The sequence below is a fragment of the Gorilla gorilla genome, chromosome 5, assembly GCF_029281585.2.
Source record: "Gorilla gorilla gorilla isolate KB3781 chromosome 5, NHGRI_mGorGor1-v2.1_pri, whole genome shotgun sequence".
Classification (NCBI taxonomy): Eukaryota; Metazoa; Chordata; class Mammalia; order Primates; family Hominidae; genus Gorilla; species Gorilla gorilla.
In genome coordinates this window covers 154,181,973-154,199,299 of record NC_073229.2, presented here as the reverse complement: position 1 = coordinate 154,199,299, position 17,327 = coordinate 154,181,973, and positions in this window count along the sequence as shown.

The following is a 17,327-nucleotide window of genomic DNA, read 5'->3' as shown; positions in this document are numbered from 1 at the left end:
CTTATAAACTATACATCTTCCCAATAAGGCAGTATATAGTTTTCTATCACTATGCAGCAAATTACCACAAAGGTAGCTACTTAATGCACATTTATGATCTTACAGCTTCTATGGGTCCAGGCTCTGGGCATAGCTAAGCTGGGCCCTCTGCTCAGGGCCTCACAAAGTTGCAACCTAGGTGTCAGCCAGGTCTCCTCAGAGGTTTGGAGCCCTCCTGGATGGCGTGAGAAAACCCAAGGTTGTCCCTGAATAAGTGCATTTTCTAGAAGACACAAGATCAATCCCAAAGGGAGGATCATAAATGGTAAAAGAGTAAAGGAGTTCGCAGAAGAGGCTATAATAAAATCTTATCAAAATGAGAGGGTGACAGACAAAGTCTTCTCAAAGGAAATGAATAGGATTCTGCTTTACAGAAAAATGAGGAGTTGCCAGGGAACACAGAAGAAGTTTCCTGATGCTCTAACTTTTAGTGTGGGGGTCCCCAACCCCCAGTATGTAGCCTGTTAGGAACCGGGGCCCAGCAGGAGGTGAGCAGCAGGCAAGTGAGCCAGCAAAGCTCATCTGCATTTACAGCCACCGCCATTGTTCATATTACTGCCTGAGTTCCCCCTCCTGTCAGATCAGCAGTGGCACTGGATTCTCATAAAAGCATGGACCCTATTGTGAACTGCACATGTGAGGGTTCTAGGTTGTATGCTTCTTATGAGAATCTAATGCCTGATGATCTGTCACTGTCTCCCATCACCCCCAGATGGGACCATCTAGTTGCTGGAAAACAAGCTCAAAGTGCCCCTGATTCTACATTATGGTGAGTTGTATAATTATTTCATTATATATTACAGTGTAATGATAATAGACATGAAGTGCACAGTAAATGTAATGCACTTGAACCATCCCAAAACCCTCCCCCACTGCCCTCCTGCCCCACAGTCTGTAGAAAACTGTCTTCCATGAGACTGGTCCCTGGTACCAAAAATGTTGGGCGACTGCTGCTTTCACTTTTTCCTGCTCATTATGAGCTGACACGTAAGCTTTTTTATAATTAAGAGATGGTGATAAATTACCCACACCTTCAAATTCCATTTTCTTTGGTTGGCCTAAGAAAGTTTGGAAACCAAGGAAAAGAAATACATTTTATTCAAACTGTAAATCCCATCTCTACTAAAAATACAAAAATTAGCCAGGTATGGTGGTGTGTGCCCTGTAATACCAGCTACTTGGGAAGCGGAGGTGGGAGGATCACTTGAACCCAGGAGGTGGAGGCTGCAGTGAGCCAGGATCACACCACTGCACTCCTGTACTCCAGCCTGGGCAAAAAAGCGAGACTCTGTCAAACAAAAAAAAAAAAAGAAAATAGTACCTTAATAGTACCAATAGTACCATCACTGGGCTACAGCGTGTATAAACCAGTTTACTGATCACTACTTTTCTTATGTGATTAATCCTATTGCTTCTTGGAGAATTCATTATTTCTGTTAGGCCAAAGGTGCCATTGATGGCCAATAAGGCAAATAGCATCAGGGTCATGGGAGAAGGTAGAGAAAACAGAGGAGAAAATAACATTGTACACTTTATCAAACCATAGTATATCTACACCAGAAATACTATGTGTACTAGTGTTACTAGAAATTGTATATGAAACAATAAAACAAATATGTGAAGATAGAGGTACTTAAAGTAGTTGCTAGGAGATTTGGGATTTTTTTTTTTTCCTTTTTGAGACGGAGTCTCATTCTGTCACCCAGGCTGGAGTGCAATGGTGTGGTCTTGGCTCACTGCAACCTCCACCTCCCAGGTTTAAGCAATTCTCCCACCTCAGCCTCCCAAGTAGCTGGGACTACAGGTGTGCGCCACCACACCCGGCTAATTTTTGTATTTTTAGTACAGATGGGGTTTCACTATGTTGGCCAGGCTGGTTTCTAACTCCTGACCTCGTGATTCACCCACCTCAGCCTCCTAACGTGCTGGGATTACAGATGTGAGCAAACCACACCCGGCCAAGATTTGGGATTTTTAAATTAAAATTATTGAGATTCCTAGAGCCCACATGCTAGCCAAAATTGTCCTCCTATTTTTTATTAATTCAGCAAATATTTATTGAGTACCTACTATATGTCAGGCACTAAAGCAGGTTCTGAGAGTAAAGCATTAAATAAGACACATAGCATCATTCTCTTTAGGATGTAAAATGTAGTGGAAATATTGTCAATAAACAGACAGTTATAAGACATCATTATATAACCTATAGTAGATAAGTTACAGAGTCCTATGGGAACATGAAGCAAAAAAAGGTTGTTGCATATCCGGAACCAAGTGAGGTATTCTGGAGGAGATGGCACGTACGTTGATATGTGAAGATAGAATAGGAGCTACGGGATACTCTGCAATGAGCCAAAAGATCAACAAATACCAAAAAAAACTTGTGAGGTTTCCCTGGGAGCAGGAAGAGAGGAATTGAGGACTATCATTTTAAAAATTGTTTGAAAATGTTAACATTCTTTTAAAAATTCATCCCTGCGCACAAAGATGCTTAATGATCCCATATTTATGAGCTTACAAGCACTTCCCTGCAGCGTCTAAGCAAGAACGCAAGAATCTGTTTTGCTTTTCCTTAACAGTCTTTGCCTGGAATCCATCTCCACTGGCTCTGAAGTCTTGCCTCTGTAATGATGGTCACTGTGAACTCGGAATTTGAAAATGCTGGGACCTCCTGTTCATTAGTGCAGTTAGTGCCAGCTGCTTCAGGCCTCCCAACAAAAGTTGTCAAATTGTTTCAACCATGTACCAGACAAATACCAAAAACTTATGACTTCTCCCAAATCACACTGATATAGAATAATCAACAATACATTTTATCTACTACAATGGACTTTCCAGCTTAATTTTCATTTCAATATTTTCAAGTTTTAATCAGTTAACATTAACTTTTGATTCTAAGCATGTAAACTGCGTATGTGTATACACACTCAGCACTCAACTCTGCTGTATTCACGTGAACACAGATTATGACACTGATGTAGCCTATTTGTATAGAGCTGTAATACATACCTTACTTTCTTAAAAAAAGTATAAGCTTATACATTGTACAACATATATCGAAATTACAAATGCATTTAATCTTTGACTAGCATTTCTACTTTTGTCCTACAGATCTTACCACACATTTGACATGATATGGATACAGAGTTATTCAATGTGGCAGTGTCTGTATAAACAAAATAATTTTAACAAATCATCAGCATGACATTGGCGTAAAAATTACATAAATTCTTGCAAAGAGATAAATAATTACATAAATTCTTGCAAAGAGATGTATGTAACCATAAAAAGAATAAGGAATCTCTATATGTCTTGATATGGGTCAATTCTGAAGACGTGTTGTTAAGTTAGGAAGGCGAGGTGGAGCAAGAGTAAATGCAATGTGTTTTGTATAAGAAAAGAATACATAAAGGATATGGGCCTGGTGCGGTGGCTCATGCCTGTAATCCCAGCACTTTGGGAGGCCAAGATGGGCGGATGGCTTGAGGTCAGGAGTTTGAGACGAGCCTGGCCAACATGGCAGAAACCCCATCTCTACTAAAACTACAAAAATTAGCCAGGTGTGGTGGTGCACACCTGTAATCCCAGCTACTTGGGAGACTGAGGCAGGAGAATCACTTGTACCCTGGAGGTGGAGGTTGCAGTGAGCTGAGATCACACCACTGCACTCCAGCCTGGGTGACAGAGCGAGACTCTATGTAAAAAAAAAAAAATTATATACATATATATATACACACACACACACACACACACACACACACACACATATACACATAAATAATATGGATGTAGCATAGATATGAAGAAAGTTAATATATGCATGGACAAATGGTTGTTGGTCTCAGGACCAGTTTACACCCTAACGGGGAATTCAAATAACTTTTGTTACGTGGGCTATATCGACCAATGTTTACCACATAAGAAGTTAAAATCCTGTAATCCTAGTACTTTGGGAGGCCAAAGCAGGGGGATCATTTGAGCCCAGGACTTTGAGACCAGCCTGGGCAACATAGGGAGACTCTGTCTCTAGAAATAATTTTTAAAAAATTAGCCAGGCATGGTGGCATGTGCCTATGGTCGCAGCTACTGAGGAGGCTGAGGTGAAAGGACTGCTTGAACCCAGGAGGTTGAGGCTGCAGTGAGCTGTGGTCATGCCACCGCACTTCAGCCTGGGCAACAGAGTGAGACCCTATCTCAAAAAAAAAAAAAAAAGACATTAAAACTGAGAAAAAATTTAAATATTTATTTCAGAATGGCAATGATAAACTTATTACATGTTAACACAAATAACATATTTTTATAAAAAATAACTGGGTTTTCCAAAATAAAAAAAAAGTTGAGTGGTATATTGTTATATTTTTGCAAATCACTTGAAGGTCTACCCTAATAGAATACATCTGGATACTTATACCTGCCTTTGCATTCAATTTATTGTGCTATGTTGTCCTGGTTGAAGTATACAAAGAAATATTCATGCAGATATGAGGCTAGGAAACGAAGAAGTATTTTTAGAGCCTTTTCAGATAATTGTGGATATTCTTTGATATTACACAAAACTTGACAACTAGTAGTTTCTCAAAGGTTATACTATCTGATATATTATCAAATACTTAGTCATACTCTGTTACATTAAAATATATTGTTCCTTTCCATTTTGAGTGGTTCTTTTACCTATGCATGATTTTTTAAAGATCTGGAAAAATACTGATCCACTGAATTATATATCTTCCAAATATTAACACATTTTATTCTACAATTTCAAAAAATTGCATATGTTTTATCAGTATCAATTACGACAGAAAAGTTTTTAGGTATTGAGAGCTGTTGAGCTCAAAGTGGTAGATAAAAGCTTTCTAAAATTCTAATTTTTACTTAAAAGTTCAAATTTTATCATTTGCAATTCATATTATCATTCATTTCTTTCTTCCAAGTAACAGGCTTATTTTATTCATTTTTGAAAAAATATTTGCCAAACAGTCTCTGACTAACCGTGGTTTGCTTGTCATTCTTTCAAGTAAACATGGTGCTCCGTGAAGTAGAAAAACAGGAAACTATATGTGACTGCAACTGATTAAGGACATCCAAGAATCCCTGATTACCATTGACTTTTCTCCCTCCAATAGTCCCATCTCCATTCCCAAGCAATAAATCTGCACAACAAAGGTAAGCACTTATCACATAGAAGGAGCTGCCCTTTTCCATAAACTGTCATGCTTTCCTGCATCCTTATCTTGGTCTACCTGACTCACCTTGCCCTTCTATTATCTATAGCAACAGTCATAAACTCAGTTGCTCACAGGTTCCCAGCGGGTAATACCAATGAATAAAGCAGGCCATGAAAAAGAAGTGAGTGGCCCTCCATGTGGCTTGCATATTTCTGCTTATGGTAGAGGTAGACAGTAGAAAATATGTCACATTCCTCCTCACTCTATCATAAGAAAAACAAAAAGTTCAGGTGTGATAAGAAATGGGACCTGACATCTGGCCTCTGAGTCAGAAGGACAAGAACAACTGGAGGGGATGCTGGCAAGCTGGAGAGCACAGGCCTGGGTCAAGAGGGGACCTGCTCCTCGGCTCCCCTCAGCAACTCTGGATCTGCTGTTGCCATTGGAAATGTGCACTCAGTGTGATGGTCATATATTTCACTTTACAAGAAAAGGTGGAAATCTGGATTTTTATGGGACATTTTCTAACTTTTAAAAATCAGCAACTACTTGGAAAAAAATTCTTCTGAAAGACTATGCAGTCTTTGCCTGCAGGCAAACACTCTCTTTGTCAAAGAAAATGAGCCTGGGGGCTGATCTCAGACCATAGGCATATAGCTTGACATCTCTGATCTAAATTAACTTTCTAATATCTTAGTGAATACCAGCTGAGCCCAAAGAGGATTTCAAGGCAGTTGACCTGTTTCTCTTCACCAGGACAGCTTATTCCAGCTAAGGCTAACTTCCCAGTGAGGGAAAAAGAACTATCGGCAATTAAAGGTATCTTGGCTGTATACCTAATTAAAAAGGCTCAGCATGCTGGGATAGGTGCACACTCGAATGCTGTGAGTAGTACAGGCAAACTTGAAAACTGTTCACATCAGAGGAGGTGGGCTCTGTTGTCACTAATGAGAGACAGGAACTCAAGGAATCACACAGACACCCTGCTCTATAAGCCACAATACGAGCCCATCACAAGTGATATTCCAGTGCCAAAACTTTGGGATCTTTCAGCTTCAGTCAGATTTAGGGAAGGTAATCCAAGGGAAGCCAATTAATACCTATATGCACAGCACCTGGGCAGTATTCAGGGCTGCCTTATGGTGGCCACCGGTGGAAGGAGGCTACCTAACCAACCCTGCCAGATCTATTTCTTGGCATCAGATGCACACCCACAAATGCTGTGTTTCTTCCATACTGGGCTGTTGTGGTCCACTAAAAATATTTGAATGGCCCTTGGGAATTTCTGGTGACTCTGCCTTTTCATGTTAACATCCAAAATGCAAACTCCTATATCACATGCACACAGGCAAGATACATCTGGGAAATAATTACTTCAAGCCCTCTTGAGCTCCAAGCACCTCTGAGATAATAACACCCTGTATTTTATCACTGGCTTCTCCCCTTTTCCTTCTGAAGATACAATATCATTCTGGTAGAAGTAGATGCCCTCAACAAAAGGACATGCATAATCTCTGTATGGGAAGTCCAATGCTTCTTTATTCATCATAGAAATATTTTACTTCCATACATTACAAGCCACTTCATCTACCCACTCTAAAAATATTTTATTCAGACATTTAAATCCATTTATCTAACTACAGTAAATAATAGACCAGGCAGAAGAAATGCAAAACAAACAAACAAACACCTCATCTTCCCAATAATACACCTGGTCTACCACACTTGCTATGTGCAGAACTCATTACAAATCTCCACCAAAAGCATTATCCTCTATAGCAAAAAAAAGAAAAGAAAAAGAAAAAAAAATTCCTACTCCTGTAACTTCTTTGCATCACCATCTTTTTAGAGACTGTTGAGTGCATGGAATCACTTCAAGCTACCCAAGAGGAGTTACAGGACTTGCTTGAATATGACAAAGACACAAAACCAAAGATACTGGACCTAGAAGACAAAGTCAGAATTGGAGGGACCATTTGTCATTCTTCTCCAGGCACATTCATTCTCTCTAGCTTCTCAAAGTTGTTAGAAGACTATTTCTCAGGACTGCCAAAATTGTGAGAGTAATCACTGAATCTCAAATGGTCATTAGATTATCAAATAATTAGATACGAACTGCTCAGCCCTAAGATATCTCCGGTTCGCTTACTCAACTTGAAAGTATAAAAATAAATTAGTCCAATATCTAGACAGAAAATCAAATCACCTACAAAAAAAAAAATATTAGCATCACACTTTTCTCCACAGCAGTACTTAATGCCAGAGACGATGGTGAAATACCAAAAGTATTCTAAAGTAAAGAAAGTAGGACCAAAGAACATTTTCTCAGGCCTACTGTATGTTAGCAAAAATGAACATACTTAAGCAAGAAAGACCTCAGGGAATATAACGCACCAAGCTCTTCTTGCAAAGAAAAATCAATTCGATTTCAAAATCCAGTTGATTAGAAAATGAATCAAAATTAGAAATTGAGGACTAGATAAATAGTGGCAGAGCAACACATGAGGTGAGCAATTAATCCATTTCCATATAGAAAACTACTAGAAAATACCCAGCTTACTGGGTATATAAATATAGTAAGTCTTGACAGCATACGAATAAAACAACTTGCAAACATGGCAAAGTTGAGAGGCAGATGACAAGAAGCATGACTGCTGAAGTCTTCATCTTTCATAGCAATAAATCAGTTGATATTGTCTAAAAGCAAAGCATTTAGTTGAAACAACAGCTTTGACCTCTTTTTTTTTAAATAAACTCTTTTAAGCTTTTTGAATTTTTAAAAATTTTATTTATTTATTTATGTATTATTTTAGAGACAGGCTCTTTCTCCATTGCCTAGGCTAGAGTACAGTGGCATAATCATGGCTTACTGCAGCCTCAAACTGCTGGACTCAAACTATCCTCCTGCCTCAGCCTCCCGAGTAGCTGGGACTACAGGTGTGCACCACCATACCTGGTATGGATAATTTTTTTTAAATTATTTTTTGTAGAGATTGGGTCTCACTGTGTTGCTCAGGATGGTCTCAAACTCCTGGCCTCAAGCCATTCTCTCACCTTGGCCTTCTGAAGTCAGGCAACTATACGGGGTGAGACTCCACACCCTACCGTTTAATTTTTAAAAAGAAGAAACAATGGGCCGGATGCAGTGACTCATGCCTGTAATCCCAGCACTTTGGGAGGCTGAGGTGGGTGGATCACGAGGTCAAGATATCGAGACCATCCTGTCCAACATGGTGAAACCCCATCTCTACTAAAAATACAAAAAAATTACCTGGGCGTGGTGGCAGGTGCCTGTGGTCCCAGCTACTTGGGAGGCTGAGGCAGGAGAATCACTGGAACCTGGGAGGCAGAGGTTGCAGTGAGCCGAGATTGCACCACTGCACTCCAGCCTAGTGACAGAGCGAGACTCCATCTCAAAAAAAAAAAAAAAAAGAAGAAACAATGTGTTTTGTGCTGAAGAAAAATATTTGAAGTCTAGCAATTCTTTTCATTTTTCTTCTATTAAATAAAATTAAAATTGTTATTTTTCAAATGAGATCATTTTACAAAAGTCCATCCTTCCATCCATCCACCCAGTTGTCTTTCTTGTGTGCTTTCTATGTGAATAATGGTGAATACCGGAGGGCAGTTCAGATGCTTCCGTTTGTACACATGCATAGAAGGATGGTTAGAATAAAGTTCCCATAGTGTTAATGCCTATTTCTTGGTTGTAGAATTTGTGATTGTTTAAACTTTCTCCACATTTTTCAATATTGCTTACAAATTTCCAAGCATCCACTCTTTTAACAAAATTGGGTTTTTTTTTGTAAATAAAAGCAAAGAAATCAAATTTAATTTATATTTTTCAAGTCTTCCTCACATAGCATTGAGGAAATAAAATATTTAAGTAAATGAACGACTTAACCTTGAATGGCCCCATGTACAAGGTGACCATCCAGAAACTGGGCTTGCTTGCAGTGTTTTGCTTCAATTCCATCTCCCCAGCTACATACCCTTGACTCTGCAATCCCAAACTTGGGTCCCACCCTTGGCCTCTCCATCCCCAGTGTTTGACACCTAATTTCCCCCTATGGACTCCATTCATTCTCCAAGTGTCCTGGAGGAATCCATGCTGCAATTTTAGTTCCCTCAAGACAGCAGTGCCTCCTCCCTTCTTTGAGTCTGATTTCAATCTACATAGCGAGCATTTATTCTACTCAAATTAATTTAACAGAACCCTAGGGTTTGTTCACAATTGTAATTTATGACCTACTAGAAATTATTTATTCTGACTTTCTGCTGAGTATCAAGATTCTAATACATTTTACCATTTTAGTAATACTATATATAATATTGGATAAAATTAGAAACAACTTTATTTTAATTAGCTATCCAGCATCCAAACCCCTGCCTTTGTTTGAGGGATTTTCCAAGGTATGGACCTTTCCTTCACCTGTTTTTGGCTATTGACAAGTTGAGAAGTCTGTAACACACACACACACACACACACACACACACACACACACACCATCTCATGTACATCCAGACCTAGACATGCCCAGTCACTTGAACCAGTTTAAGATTAGAATCTGGAGGGAGTGAGTGAGGCAGAGAAATAGGATGAGTGGAAAATTCATTTTGGTGGCAGCAGCCGTAGCAATAGTCACTAGATGAAGTGCCATCGGCAGTGTGCGTGTCCCGTGCTGGTGGAGACAGGTGGGTGAGCTGCAGCCTCTATTGTTCAGCCGTGGCTATGATTCCAGCTGCTTAGCCTTCCTTTGTTCTTGCCGGTTTTCAAAGCCTGGCAATTTTAGTCTTCCTGGTAATTCTGTGGGCTACCGAACAACCTTTCAATAAATTCCTTTCTGTTTCAAGCAGCTTGCATCAGTGTCTATTGCTTGCAATTAAAAACCTTGACTGATACTGTACTTGCATTCTGTGTATATATATGCATATTTTAAATTATTGGCTTAGGACCTCCTACCTTAAATTCAAATTCTGATAGTTGTCTGTATTGCTAATTCTGCCTATTCTCTTGAAAACCTATTTATCTGTGTTTTGTTTGTTTCCTTAACTATGGATTCCGTTTTTGTTTTCTAGTAATTCATTCACATTGCACTCAGTGTTGTGCTGCTACATAAGGATAAAGAGAAAAATGATACTCTGTCTGCCACTGAAGAGTTCAAATTCTAGTGGGGGGAGGATCAGCCGGGCACGGTGGCTCACACCTGTAATCCCAGCACTTTGAGAGGCCCAGGCAGGCAGATCACTTGAGGTCAGGAGTTCGAGACCAGCCTGGCCAACCTGGTGAGACCCACCCCCCCCATCTCTACTGAAAATACAAAAATTAGCTGGGCATGGTGGTGCATGTCTGTAGTCCCAGCTACTTGGGAGGCCAGGCAGGAGAGTCACTTGATCCCAGGAGGCGGAGGTTGCAGTGAGCCGAGATTATACCACTGCACTCCAGCCTGGGCGACAGAGGGTCTGTAAAAAAAAAAAAAAAGAAAAAAAATTCTAGTGGGGAGGATAAACAAGGAATCAAATAACAAGGTGGTAATCATGAAATAGGGGTGGACCCGAGGTGTAATAGAAGCAGAGAAGAAGAGTTCAGAGGAGTGGCACCTCAGGAGTCAGGAAACCCCACCCTGTGAGGGGACTTTGAGGGATGAGTAGAGATGAACACAGGGAATCAGTGCAGGAGACAGTGAGGTAGTGCAGTATGTTCAGGAATCATCTCTAAAGTTGGGTTTCTGAAGGGACAAGTGCAATGGGCGTGTTTGAGGGTTGAGTTCCCAATCTTCTGTGATCAGAAGAAGTACTTGGGGCTTGTAAAGGTTTAGATATCTAGGGCTCCTCCTCCAACGTATCTGATTCAGTAGGGCTGAACTGAGGCCCCAGGTGACGCACATGAAAGGGAAAAGGTCTGGAGGAATGAGGCCAGAGGCAAAACTCATGAAGGGCTTTGCATGCTAAGAAGTTTGAATTTTATCGTAAAAGCAAGGACCTCTTGAAGGATTTTAAGAAGAGTAGTGACAAAATCAGATCTGCATTTTAGAAAGTTCATTCAAGCAGCATTAAGAGTTAAAGAAAAAGGAAATTGGATAAGGAAGGCCAGTTAGGTTATTAGAAGTTCAATACTCTGGCTGAGAGGTAATATGTGCTCGAACTAAGGCTGTAATCTGCAAAACAGAATCAACAGATGGAATTACCACCAGATCTGGTAGCTCTCTGTGGGGTTAAGAAGGGAAGAGTCTAAAATGACTGCTAGCCTTAGGGTTTGCACACTTTGTGGATAAGTTTGATATTATCTGGATGACACAGAGAAGAGAAAAACAATACAAAAACAAAATGATGAGTTCAATTTTGGCCATGTTGAATTTTAGGTGCATGTGGGATGACCATCAGTCAAATGTCTTATGAGATCTTATACACGGGAGTCTGGAGCTAAGAACATGCATCTGCAGAGAAACAACAGACCGATTGTTTTCCAGATATAGAAAAAAGTTTTGTCAGTGCCATTCAAAGAGCTGAAAAGAAGGCCATGGTGTCCCGGCCAGAAAGGTCCACTCCAAGTTGCATACATGGCGATGCATCCCAATATCCATTCACCTAGAGACTCATGAAAAGCGAAAATTCCTAGGCCATACTGACTGAGTTCTAAGGTAGGGCCCAGATATCTGTATTTAAAGAAACTGGAAACTCCCTAAGTGATTCTGTTGAGTAATTGGGTTTCAGAACCCTCATACAGGAAGGTAGTTCCTGAATGTGCTGCAGATTAGAATCACCTGCTGCACATTGGCTTTTAAAAAGTCTAATGTCTCAAGTCTTATCCCATACCAATTAAATCAGTATGTCTGGGGTGGCCAGGTGTTAGCCACTCTTAATGAACCCCAAGTGATTCCAATGTGAAATAAAATTTGGGAACCACTGATGTCGATTACTGTTAGCTAGATTAGGCCAAATGAAGTGTTTACACACAGCAGCTGAAAGACATGTAGTCAAAGTCCTGGGCATGATTATAGCCAAGGAGCAAGGCCAGATCAGAGCTGAAGAGGCAGCACCAAGCATCAGACCTACTGTGAAGAGGAGGTAGATAAAGCTGACCCATGTGAGCTACATAAAAATAAGTGCGGGACCAACACTCTATGAGTGCTATAAGATTAATGACGTTCTGGATAGAAACAGGGAAATAAGTAAAAAGGTCCAGGTTCTCTTATTTCTGTAAACAGATAGCTGAAAGATTCTAAGTAAATTTATTTGAGATTGTACTTGAAGCAAACAGGGAGAGAATTAAAGAATGCTGAGCAAGCTCTGAGGTGCAGGATCCTTTCAGAGGCATCAAAGGAAGTGATATCATTATATTTAGGGAAAATGGAAAGGCACATCAGAAAGGTAGAAGGAAAACAGCAAGGGTGATATTGCAGAAGTTAATGGCAGAGAGAATTTCAAGGATGGAATAATCATAGGGTCCAATGCTGCAGGGAGAAGTGGTAGGAGAACTGAAAAATGCTCATTGGAAGTCCGGGCACGGTGGCTTATGCCTGTAATCCCAGCACTTTGGGAGGCCGAGGTGGGCAGATCACCTGAGGTCAAGAGTTCGAGACCAGCCTGACCAACATGAAGAAACCCCATCTCTACTAAAAATACAGAAAATTAGCTGGGTGTGGTGGCACATGCCTGTAATCCTAGCTACTTGGGAGGCTGAGGTAGGAGAATCACTTGAACCTGGGAGGCAGAGGTTGCAGTGAGCTGAGATGGTGCTACTGCACTCCAGCCTGGGCAACAAGAGTGAAACTCCATCTCAAAAATAATGCTCATTGGACATTTCCCTTCATTTATGTTAAAAAAAAAAAACTGGAGGATAGGATGCCTTTTCTCTTGCATCCTACTTGATAACCAATATCTTAACCTCATGGAATTGGTGCATTACTGAGGGATGGAGAAGTACTATTTGAACTGCATAGCCCATTAGCATCATCTTTTCTTAAAGCCACGCTGCACAGAAATGATGACATTTCTAACAGAAGCATCCCGAAACAGGTCCCTAAAATAAAAGGAAAGGAATACTCCAAACACTGTGAAACCAAGGAAAAAAAAAAAAGGAAAGGAATAAAATGCTGGCTGGCTGTGAGCTCTGACTAGAAGGAGTCAAACGCTTTAGCTTAGAGAGGTAAAGGCTGAGGGCTGTGATTGAAGCATCCAATTAGTCATCAAGTCTTCTCTATTCTCCTCTGCGACGAATCTCATTTACATCCACTTTATGCCATTCTCTCTCCCACTGGCTTTGTCCATTCTCCAGCGAACAACTCTGTTACTAGTTTCTGGGCTTTAGAAGCTGGTTCATCCTACCATGTCTCACACTGGCTGGGCTCCTGCAGCTCTTTCCTCTTAGAATGTACTTTCTGCATCCCATTCCCTGTCTAACAAATCAGGAAAGGACAGATGGGCTCTGAGTCAGATTGTCTGGGTTTCTGTTCCCTGCCCTGCCATCTACCTGTCGTGTGACCTCAAGCAAACAATGTAAGCACTCTGTGTATTATTTTTACCCCTGTAAAAGGGGCAATGACAGTGCTTACCTGATAGGAATGTTATGAGAATGAAATGAGCTGTACGTGGAAGGTGTATGAGGAGCAGTGTAACATTAAACAACAATTCATCTCACTCAGATTGTTTTCTCATCTATAAAATGCCTACAAAAATCATATCCACCTTATATTGTTATGGAGGTTAAACTAGAAAATGCACCTGAACCAAATCAGCCTAGTGCCTAGTACATACTAAACATCAACAGATAGCAGTGGATAAAACTATTAGATCCCAAGTAAAACAGCTATGAATGCTTTCCTATTCCCAATTTAAATAAATCATTTCTTACTCCATATTCTGCTCTTCATTTTAGTTTTAGTATGGCCATTATTTCTGTCTTTTAAAAAAAATTTTAATTTTTTTGGAGACAGGCTCTCACTGTCACCCAGGCTGGAGGGCAGTGATGCAATCATAGCTTACTGCAGCCTTGAACTCCTGGGAGTAAGCAATCCAAAGCCTCCTGAGTAGCTAGGACTACAGGTGTGTGCACATCATGCCCAGCTAATTGTTAAAAAACTTTTTTAGAGACAAGGTCTGTCAATGTTACCCAGGCTAGTCTCCAACTCCTTGCCTCAAGCAATCCTCCTGCCTCCACCTCCCAAAGTTTTTTTTCTTTTAATTGTTAATTATTTACATCTGCATCCTCTCCTCCAGATGATTAATCTGAGAACAGAGAACCGTATTTTGTTAATGTATGGTTATACATTATAGAACCATGCCATGATTTTTAAAAATTCACATAGTAGGTGCTCATTAACTGGTAGGGGAATTACTTTACTTACATTTTTATAATTTTTTTCTTGTAAGTTTATATTGTAAATTTTCATGATGCTCAGTATGGATGCAACGAGAACATGGGAAAACCTTGTAGGTTGCAGTGCAAACTGGAACAATCTTTTGGAAGAAAACATGGCAACCAGACTTTCCAAAAATAGGAGACTGATTAAATAAGTTACGGTGTATTGATATGATGGAATAATATAGAATATTACTATTTCTAAAATGTATCATAAGAGTAATAAAAGATATATAACAATGGAAATTGTTTCCTTTTGTGTAAAATTAAAGAGATATGATAGGCATAACTTGATGCATATTTATGCTTTTTTAAATTGGAAAGTATGATAAGTAATTATGTACTTGGAGAAGGTGGTAGGCCAAAGGAAGAAGGGAATGAGGCCTTTCACTTTCCATTTTGTAACTTTTTTCTTTTTTGAGACGGAGCCTTGCTTCGTCGCCCAGGCTGGAGTGCAATAGTGCGATCTCGGCTTACTGCAAGCTCCACCTCCCGGGTTCACGCCATTCTCCTACCTCAGCCTCCCGAGTAGGTGGGACTACAGGTGCCCGCCACCACGCCTGGCTTATTTTTTTGTATTTTTAGTAGAGACGGGGTTTCACCGTCTTAGCCAGGATGGTCTCGATCTCTTGACCTCATGATCCGCCCGCCTTGGCCTCCCAAAGTGCTGGGATTACAGGCGTGAGCCACCGCGCCCGGCCTCCATTTTGTAACTTTCTACACTGTCTAAATGTTTTCACCGTATAAATGTGTTATCACTCTTTTTTTAAATGTTGAAGAGAAAGGAGATTAGGGCATACACTTTTTTGGTTGTTTTATTCTTTGCACCTCAGTGTATTTTTTTTAAGCATTGCAAAAATTTCCCCATATTAACTGCTTTCCAAAATCATATTTTAGTAGTCCTGTAACATTCTACCATGTAACACATATCATGATTTATTAATCCCTTTTGTTAAGTATTTAAATGTACAATGTTTTGGCAGTTATAATACTTAAATGAGTATTTGATATCTTGAGATAAGTTCTGGAAGTGGAATTGCTGAGGCGGTAGTAAAATTTTGCCATTGATAACCCTTCTAAGAACAGCAGGTCTTAGAGTACTCTCCTGGGTACCTTGAAGGGTTTGGTATCAACTCTGGAATAAGAAATTTGAAAGAGCTAAAATGCTCTGTGCAACACAGAATTTTGAACCCCCAGAGGCAATTGGGGGAAAATAAGGCAGGGAAATAAGACATAAAAATGTGTGCTTCAAGGATGCAGGATGCGGCCCCCTCCCTGTGAATGGATTTCTATTGGAGACTTGTGAAGAAGATGAACTGTTACACAGAGAAACAAAAACAGCATACAGCCTGAGGCCAATTACACCACCGAGCATAAACCTGGGAGTTAACAGGAACCATGGGGAGGACTTGAGAGTGTCACCAATCAGGGAGCTGGGCGTGGAGTTGAATGTAACTGACTTGCTTTCTCAGGCCAGACTTTCCACCTCTCTTTACCATACACACCCCTCCTCTGAGGACCTCTGTTTTACAGGTTGGTAAAATCTTGTGATCTATATTACCAAATTGCCTTTTGTAGGGCAGGGGATGTACACATTTATGCTTTCACCAGCCATGGAGAAAGAGGCCTGATACACCCCACCATCACCAATAGTGGGTATTACAAGTTTTTAAACCTTCAGCAATTTAATTGAAATTTTTTTTCTCATTGTTTACTTATACATGATTTTACATTTTAGAAAGGTTGACAATTTTTTCATCTTCATCTCATTTCTTGGAGAAAATAGAAGCCACCAAACAGGACCCTATTTATCAAAACACACTGATATAATAGATACCACCTCTATGGCACTTGGTATGTGTTGGACATGGTTTAAGTGCTCTTATAAATATTAACTCATTTAAAAATTCACATGACAAATCTATAACATAGGTGATACTTTCCCTGCATTTTATAGGTGAAGAACTTGAAGTCTAGAAAGAGCATAACTTGACCACACTTACAGTAAATGGAAGAAGTTGGATTCCAGCCTGGTTCCAGCTCCTAAACTCTCTGACATGCTACCTCTTCTTTCTTCCTCCATCCTTAGCAACTTACCTTCATCATGTCCCCTCCACTGCTTTTAGGCCCTTTCAAATGTCAAAGGCCAACCCTTCCGTTCTCCTTTGAGAGCCAGTGCTCCTGCCTTCTAAGAGCCCTCTCCATCCATTCTCTTCCTCTCTCTTGCTCATCTTCAACATCCCTTCAGTCCTAATATCACTCACCTTAAACAAAAAATAAAAATGAAACAATCACAGTAAAAAGGAAACAACAAGAACAAACCTGTCAAACCTATATTTCCTTCCCTCTACCACAGCTTTCCTCTGTATGATTATCTGCACAGTCTCTAGGCTTTCACCCTCCATTCCTACTCAATCCACTCCAACCTTGTCTCTGCTTCAACCAGCACACTAAACTGCATTTGCCAAGTGCATCAATGACGTTAGTTTTTTTCAAATCCACGGGATTTTAAAAATTTAATTAGATACACACGACCATTCCCTTTTTTTGATATACTTGATAGACTACACACTTAGGGTTTTTATTCTATGCTCTGTGTAGCAATCTCAGTGTTGTTAGCTCCTCTTCCTACGCCTAACCTCTAAATCTTAATTTTCATGAAAACTTAGACCTTTTGTCTCTTTCCTTCTCACTGTGTTCACTCTCTCAAGTTGACCATATTCAGTCTCATGGTTTTAAAAACTATTATCTAACAGGTGATG